We start from the raw sequence: 10000 nt of genomic DNA, 5'->3' as shown, positions 1-10000 counted from the left end.
ACGGTTGAGGAACATCAGCCAACACTCGCTGGGTGTAAACGCAGCCTCAAAGGCCATTTACACGGTCGAACAGTTTGACAAACCGGTTTGTTAGGCATGTGTCTGAAGTGATGTTTGACCGTGTGAATGGGGAATTTAGTCGTCAAACACGTTTGTCGAACGTGTTTGACAACCAAATACCTCATTCACACGGTCAAACATCACTTCAAACACTTGTTTGACAAACCGGGTTTGTCAAACCGTTTGACCTTCTAAATGCCCCTTTAGGCTTTGTAGCGGCGTAGACTCAGTGGCCGCAACGAAACTCTCTCACGTTCGGGTTTGTGCACGAGACTCGAACCGCACGTGTTGTACTCCTGTCTCTCTCTGTCGGCGAGTTGGTTGACCTCTTGTTACGATCCCGGGAGCTCAACAGAGGAATCTGCAGGATGGACATCAGATAGAATCGTCTCCCTGTCGCTTGTCTTCAGTTATATGCATATGCATATATATATATATATATATATATATATATATATATATATATATATATATATATATATATATATATATATATATATATATGTATGTATATACATACACAGGGTGTTTGAGAGGTAGCTGTCGACTTATGACAAGTCATTTCACAATAACTGGAAACTTTATGTCTTGATTGGGTGAATTCCCCAACTTTAAGAGCTCAAGACGAATATAATTAATTTTTACTTATCTAAACGCACTTCAGTCTTTGGTGTCTTCTGTAAAGTACTTACACGACTCAAACGAGTCCGTTTGAATAGAAACGACTTTGATAACAATCTCTCATTTTCCGAATTTCCAAATGTCAAATCACCTCTGCGTCATATATTGAGAAGCCGAAGGACGGTCAAGTCAGAGCGGTTCCCAAACTGTGGGTAAATTACCCCCTGGGGGGAAGGTAAAAAAAATTCGGGGGGTAATGGAGGAGGGTGAAAAAAAAAGAAAAAAAAAAAAAAAAAAATTGCGGTACCCGTTATTAGGATTATGGTGAACTTAGTACGTGTAGTTGTAAAACTGAAGAAAAAAAAGTTTGGGAACCACTGGGTCACTAAGAAAAGTCATACCTAGACACATTGTTGAATTGCAGATTTAGGGAAGTCTAGAATGTTGTAAACGAAGTCGTCTTCCAGCTTTTAAAACTCACAACGTTTGGCGGGAAATTTGAATGTGTGACCAGCTCTTAAAGAGTGTATGTTTGAGGAATTAATGGATTGTATTTCTGAAATGCTCTGTATATATATATATATATATATATGTATATATATATATATATATATATATATATATATATATATACATATATATATATATATATATATATATATATATATATATATAAGTCGATTTATTTGTCCACCTTTTAACATAAAGGAGAGCTAACAACTGCTACTCCACAGTAATACTAAACAAAGAGAATAGTTGGAATCTTCTTTCCAGAGTGACCTGTTTAGAGGATTCGAGGATCGTTGCCAGTCACTATGAGGCTGCGGACTGGCCTTTGATGTCGCCATGGCTATTCAACGTATATGTGAATGTTGGGGGCGAGGGAAGTTAACGCGGAAGTACCACGAAGTGAGAGATCGGGAAATTAAAGGTGAGGCAGTTGTTGTTTGGTGATGACAACTGCGCTTCTGGGGCGACGGTCCTGGGTCGTTGGTGGGGGAGATGTTATTTCATTTTTTGTTGTTGTTGTCTGAAAATATATTAAATATGGCGAAACACTGTGGGCGAGAGGAGAATACTGAGAGCAAATGTGATAAGGTGTTATTTTTTTTTGTCCGAAAATATAATAAAATATGGCGAAACATTATGAAAATCGGCTAGAGACGTGAACTGATTTCTTTGTTCATTATTTAGTAGTGAATTCTCACAATGTTTCGCCATGTTTTATCTACGGACAAACCTGGAAAGATATTTTTTCATTTTCACTGTACAAGAGATGATGAGGCTGGAGAAGAGATAAAAAAAAAAAAAAAAAAACTGGAGGATTTTTTTTTCCTTTTAATATTTAGGAATATTTGGTAGTGAATGAAGGATGAGCGAATTATAGAGTAAAGTAGCGTTATCACACTGGGCTATTTTTCCTCCGACTGTTGGACCAAATTTGCAGCCACCCGCAGCTTTGGGAAAGGAGTCTGAATATGCTGGAGGAAAACAATTTCCTCCTGCATATCAAATGTCATTCTATGTAATATTATTGAGAAAAAATAGTTTCTATGGTGATTTGACGGCGGAAAAAGTGCTGGAGGTGGGCGGGGTACTGCCGATGAATCGGAGGGGTTGAAGGAAAATTAGCCCAGTGTGATAACCTCTTACATATCTGGAGAGAACGAAAAATATAATAATAAGAAATAGGTATTCCGCTGCTTTGACTCCAGGAGTGTCGCGGAATGGTGGGATGCCCCTTTATTCATAAAGAACTAAAACCAAAAATAAATAGATAAAGAAATAAAGAAATAAATGATAATAATAAACAATAAGTAGATGTGCGGTCAATGGAGCTTTTGGTATATGGGAAAGTATTATTACAGACCTGTTATTATTATTGTTGTTGTTGTTATCATTATTATTATTATCATTCATAATGTTTTTATTATTATTATTACTGTTGTTATTATTATTATTGATGATAATATCATCGTTATTATCATTATTGATATTATTATGATCATTATCATTTATATTGTTTTTGTTATTATTACTATTATTATTATTATTATCATTATTATTTTATTATTTTATTATTACTATTATTATTATTATTATTGTTATTATTATTATTATTATTATTATTATTATTATCATTATTATTATTATTATTACTATTTTATCATTATCATTATTACTATTATTATTATTATTATTATTATTATTATTATTATTATTATTATTATTATTATTATTATTATTATTATTATTATTATTATTATTATTATTATTATTATATTATTATTATTATTATCATTATTATTATTATTATTACGATTATTATTATTATTATTATTATTATCTTTATTATTATTATTTTTAATATTATTATTATTATTATCATTTTTAATATTTTTATTATTATTATTATTATTATTATTACTATTATCATTATTATTAATATTACTATTATTATTTTATTATTATTATTATTACTATTATTATTACTATTATTATTATTATTATTATTATTATTATTATTATTATTATTATTATTATTATTATTATTATTATTATTATTATTATTATTATTATTATTATTATTATTATTATTAGTAGTAGTAGTAGTAGTAGTAGTAGTAGTGGTAGTAGTAGTAGTAGTAGTAGTAGTAGTAGTAGTAGTAGTAGTAGTAGTAGTAGTAGTAGTAGTAATAGTATTAATGTTGTAGTTATCATTATCGTTATAAAATATAATGATAATAATAATGATCTATCTATATACCAAGGATTTCCCCCTTATAAGGGAGGTAGCCAAGTCGAAGAGAGAGGTAGATTACGGAAGCCATTTGGCAGGCCGACTGGGGAATTTGACAGACGTGAATTCTTGTCCACTGACATCGCTCGCACCGACAGTATGGTGCGACATGACGTCACGACTGTGCGTTTGAGTACGGTTAAATATAACGATTTTTTTTTTGTAGGCACGTGTTTGGGTCTATACGCGTTTTGTCACTCCGCGTTTTTAGTGCACACACAGACACACACACACACACACACACACACACACACACACACACACACACACACACACACACACACACACACACACACACACACACACACACACACACACACACACACACACACACACACACACACACACACACACACACACACTCGTGGTGCAGTTGGTAGAGTTCCCGGCTGCCACTACGGAGGTCCGGGTTTGAATCCTGCCCAGGGCTGAAATAATTTCAGTATCGCTGCGCTGCGAGTCGTACTCCAACTCTCGTGGGCGGGGAGTTGGGTGTGTGTGTGCGTGTAAGGTCACAGTATTACCCATAGATCGGTCATACGAACTCTGAGCTCTCTTCCGGGAGGGAAATAGCTGTCGGTCACGAGTCCAACACGTGTTCCAAAGACGTGAATCACACATACACACATACAAATTTGTATATTCATGGAATAAATTGGATGAAAATTGGATGCAGGTCAAATAATGGATGAAGAGATCACAGCTCGTACATTATACTGTTCTTGAATCATGTGTTGGACATGTGATCGACAGCTATTTCCCTCCCGGATGCGAGCTCAAAGCTCATACATGACCAAGCTATGGGTAATGCGTGTGTGTATTAGCCAAAATAATATATCGTAGAAATATTCTATTTTAGTCTATTCATTTTCACTGAAATTATCAAATGTATATGTTGTAATTTAGCAAATGTAACAGATAAATAGCTTAAGTAATTCTTAGTACTCTTAAGTAATACAAAATTTTCCTTTTCTCTGTCTCCTCAGTTTCGTTACTGAGCACAATTTCAAAATGCATATAATACTTTTTCCTCTCCATTTCCTTGTTTATCTTTTTCTTCCTCTTTTCCTTCCTTATTTTGATTTATGAGTTGCCAATCCCATGCATCCTATTGGTCTCCATCCCCCTCCATCCGCAACGCTGATTGGTTCCAGTGGCAGGTGTGTGAGTTCAGTCCAGTTGCTGGGTGGAGAAGCGGGAACCAAGGCGGCCTCTGATTGGCTGAATCCGGAGGCGTGGAGTCGACCATCCCACTTTGAAGGTTCCAGCATGGATTCATTATTTTTTATTAATCATTTGTTCTCCTACCTCGACATCACAATACCGTTTTGGAATTTGAATATTTATCTCAGGTATCCTGCATGGTAACAGCACTGTGGGATTGGGAAAAAGTAAAATAAACGAGTTTTGGTACATGCTCCATGCATGGCGGGCTGCATTCGAGTCGTACAAGATCCGGTGAGGCAGGATGTGACGGTGGGACAGGTTGGCGCCACAAGGGGCAGTCCGACGCAGAGACAGCTATTTTCTGGCCGCCACTTCACCATGACCCTGGTGCTTGTCACGTAGACGTTCCTGATGATACGCAAATGTCGTTTTTTTTTTATGCGTCGTAGGGGCCAAGTATCGAGCAGTAAGAACTGGGCAGTGGACTATCCAACGAGTTATGTTTCAAGCCGACCATACAGTAAATAGAACATGGAATATCGGCAAATAACAAAAATTGCAATAAGAATAATAACAACATTAATAGCAATAATGATGAAAATAACAATAATAATAATAACAATAATAATGATAATAACAATAATAATAATAATAATAATAATAATAATAATAATAATAATAATAATGATAATAATAATAATAATGATAATAATAATAATAATAATAATAATAATAATAATAATAATAATAGTAGATATTAATAAGAATTATAATAATAGTAATAATGATAATAATAACAATAATAATAATAACAATATCAATAATACTGATGAAGATATATGCTTACATACATAACAAAATGCCTTTTTCTCCCCTATAAGTGGGGTGGCTTAGTCACCCCCCCACCCTGCACTCACCAATTCTTTTAATTTTTATTCTTGAGGTTATTATTTTTTCTAGGGGGGTGTCGTGTCCCCCCTTTCCCTTGCCCCCCTCCCTCCCCCTTCTCCCCCTTTCCCCCCCTACAGGATAAGCAAATCATTCTGCGAATTAGAGGGCGCTGCTCGATCATGCTATCGCACTTGTCAATTTTCTCTTTCTCCTCTCCCTCTCCTCCCTTCCACCTCCCTTCCCCTCCCTTTCCCTCCCTCCCCTCTCTTCCTCTCCCCTCCCCTTCCCTCCCCTCCTCTTCCCTTTCCTCCCTCTCCCCTCCCCTTCCCTCTTCCCTCTCCTCCCCTCCCCTCCCCTCCCCACATATCCACTCTCCTCCACTCTCCTCCCCTTCCCCCTCCTCTCACCCCCTACCCAGTGTGAGATTCCCTTTACCCTCACAGTGAGAGATCCCATTCTCACTTCCAGTGAGAGCCCTCACTCCCATTCCCCGTGAGAGACTTCGTTCTCACTCAGAGAGAGAGAGAGAGAGAGAGAGAGAGAGAGAGAGAGAGAGAGAGAGAGAGAGAGAGAGAGAGAGAGAGAGAGAGAGAGAGAGAGAGAGAGAGAGAGAGACCCCTTAAGCCTCCCATTGTTTTAATAAAATACATTTCACCAGCTCTTCTATGGGCAATCTCGTGCCTCAGCTTTGTGTGGTTATTTGCACCCATACGGACCAGAGACACGCATAATTATTTCATTCATTATTGTTTATTTTTATGATTACTCTCCACTCAAAGAAGAATGCTAACCCCCTTATAAGGCAGAAATGAGTAAACTACGGCCCCCGGGCCAACTACGGCCCGCGGGCCGCATCCGGCTCGGCAAGACCAAGATGTCACATGCGTTGTTAATATTATTTTTTTTCTTTAAACTGATTTACTTTGTTTTCCCCTCCCCTTCCCCCCTCTTTGAACTTCTGTAGCATTTGTTAGGAGAGAGGGGGTGGGGTGGGTGTGGGTTAGTAAACGAATTTCTACCCATGGACACATCTCTCTTTGGATATACAGAAACCGTTGTCATGTTGAATATACGTCTGTTAAAATCAACAATGCGATTGGAGGATTCTGACATGGTGGATGTTCGCTCAACTGATGCATGGTTCCTTTGCATCCCTCGAAGTCCCGAAATCAGGGCAGGGCGATCTTAGCTCCTTGAATGCTCAGTCACAAAGAATTGGTAAGAAAAATGTAATGTCATTTATGATTTATGGCTTCATAAACAAGAAACACAAAATATTTACTGTAATTTTTTAATTAATATACTTTGTGCAGTCATACTTTTTATAATAAGAGTTCATGACATGTTCATGCAACAAGATGCTCTAGTTGAAGTATACATGGAGTGAAAATGACAAATATATATATATATATATATATATATATATATATATATATATATATATATATATATATATATATATATTTTTTTTTATCGGAAAAATTTCAAACATTGGACTCAAGGTAACATGTTTACTACCAGCGTTTCGAACCCTGTCCAGGTTTTGTCTTTAGGGTTTGAATTTTTTCCGATAACATGGCTCCTGGACTCCAGCTCTTTATGAATGTAATATATATATATATATATATATATATATATATATATGTTATATATATTATATATATATATATATATGTATGTATCTATGTGTATATATGTATATATATGTATGTATATATGTATATATATATGTATATATATATATATATATATGTGTGTGTGTGTGTGTATGTGTATATATATATATATATATGTGTATATGTGTATATATATTTATGTATGTATATATATATATATATATGGGCCAGACACCAGTAACCCACATATGGGTCCCTATTCCATGCCTCCTGGTTGAGAAGCGGTACTTTATGCAAAGTAAAAATTGGCTCACCCCTTGGCTTTCTCTATGCGACACCAATTTGCATAGCTGCATTTGACGGAGAAACTGGGGCCAATGACAGGTATCTACAAGTACTGTAGTGATCCTGCAAGACAGATGACAGAGAGAAGCAGCATTCACTTGGCCGCTCCTTTTTTGGAACCGGTCAACTCACGTTCACCTTCCTCTAGAGTCCAGTGGTTCTTAACCTTTCTCAGTGCCCGTATCCCTTGATTATCTAAAAAGAAAAAAAAAAAAAAAAAAAAAAAAAAAAAAAAAAAAAAAAAAAAACATATATATATATATTTATATATTTATATATATATCTCTATATATATATATATATATATATATATATATATATATATATATATAGATGTACCCCCATCCAATATAAATACAATGCAAACATATGAAAAGGGTTCGTGATACAAACCTTGCTGAGAAATTATCATATTCAATTACTGAACAAAGGTACCTTTTTAATTCAAATCAGAAATGTCAATTAGTAGGATACAATGAATGCACATTATGCTTCTTCATGGTAAATGTAGAGTACCATTGCACTGGCTATCATGTCTCGTATACCCCAGAATTAAGGCTTCATACCCCTTTGGGGTACAGGTACCCTAGGAGAACCACTGATCTAGAGGTGCAGTCCCGAGGGGATGGCACTTGATCTCCAGATTATTTGCTGACGTACCGGTTGTGAACCCACACTAATCAGGCCTCAGAAACTTTTAACAGGTGTGAATGCACCTGTGCTAACAAGAGACAGGTGGGCATCATACCTGAAACACTGAACAACATAAATACTGTGGTAGTTGTTGCACTCCAACCGGGCCCGTTTCAGCTTCTAGATAAGGGTGACCAAACACTTTTTCCAGTTAGAATAGTACAGGACTGCCAAACAGTAGACAGCACCATATGTTTACCTAATTGTAGTATACAGCAAAGGAGCTCATTGGGTCCTGTCTCCTATATTCTAGTTTTCTAGCGTACCTAGCCTCAAATTCATGTACAGTTCCAAATCATCTTTGATTTCCAGTTATCATATTTAGATTTGAACTCATGTAATGTTTGCGCTTGGGCTATATCACCTTCTAAGCTATTTCACATATTCATACATCTAGAAGGAAAAGTGTATTTCTTCACACCTTTTAGATATGTGGTCCTTCTTAATTTACTTCCATGACCTCTTAAAGCCCTCCCATCTTTAATCAGGAGATCTCCTACGACCCAGATATTGCAGGTAACCGTCCAGGAAGTAACATGACGCCCCATACTATACAATACATTATGGAAGACTGTGTAGTACACAGTCATGCATGCCAACAACACAACATGCACTCTATAAGGGATTTGTGGGAAAAAAAAAAAGCATTACAATCGGCGATCCCACGGCCCGGTTGACATACAAGCTTGCAACGTCGTTTAGTCTTCCGCTGGAGGATGTCGTCATAGCCTCGCTCCATGGAGTCACCCACCACCAAGAACTCCCAATTTCCAGCCACCTACAGCTAGAGCTAGTGGTTGCTCCGCAGGGCATCCGCTTACCGAACTCGGGCTCGACAAACGGGACCCCACGGAGCGCCACTCGCTCAAGGCAGTGTCAGAAGTAGGAGAGGTGGAAAGCTCTTTGGGCGGCGGGGAAGATTCACTCTTCTCACAGAGCGCACTCTTGAGAAAACGAATCTTCTCCTCACCCTTCCTGAGACGGTCCTCCAGGTTCACACAACCTTCACAAGCCATTCGCTCCTACTTCGGCAATACAAACGGCAAAGAGAAAATATAAATAAAGAAAAAGAAACAAAAGCGGTCAGTAAATAAACTAAATACACTAAGCTTACTCTGCTTACCTTATACTATTACTCCTGCCTTTGGAGTACAGTAACAGAATACTGTTTTGATTCTAAATTACTAGAACACTACACTTTATCTTATACCTGTAACTGTATAACGCTATACGTATACAATTACAAAAACACAACACATTCACTTGTCAATATTGGAAGATATACTGTAAACTTCAGCCGAAGTGATAAACTTAACAAGAGGTATTCGCTAGCTGGTGTCTCGGCAGCAAACGAATTTACTAGCTGAGGTCTCTGAGCAGACTGTTTTGTTTATTAACCTATTTTTACTTATTTTGTTATTGTTATGAATAGCAATCTTATTTATTTACTTATTTATAGTGTCAAATGATTAATTTCTCTATTTGTTTTATATTTTTCTGTAGACGTCACCATGGCAGTCATAGAATCGCTAACGTTAAAGATTTCTCGCCAACAATTCTGAACTAGTTTCTTTATCTTTTCTTCTCAATGTCTCATCATTGTTGTTGTTGTTTTTGTTGTATAAAATGAAAACAATATTGAAAATTTTGTAATGTTTACGTTTTATTGCATGAGGACGCCATAGGATCATCGTGACCTTGATAATCAAGCCGAGAGATTGCGGTGCGGCCCGCCATTGTTGGAAACAATGGCGGAGAGGGAGGGAGCGCTTCCAACTAGACGTATTGTTAAAAAAAAAAAAAAGAA

This window comes from Oratosquilla oratoria, chromosome 30 (assembly GCF_046742065.1).
Source record: "Oratosquilla oratoria isolate Oo_2021 chromosome 30, ASM4674206v1, whole genome shotgun sequence".
In the NCBI taxonomy this organism is placed as follows: Eukaryota; Metazoa; Arthropoda; class Malacostraca; order Stomatopoda; family Squillidae; genus Oratosquilla; species Oratosquilla oratoria.
This window is presented reverse-complemented; position numbering follows the sequence as displayed.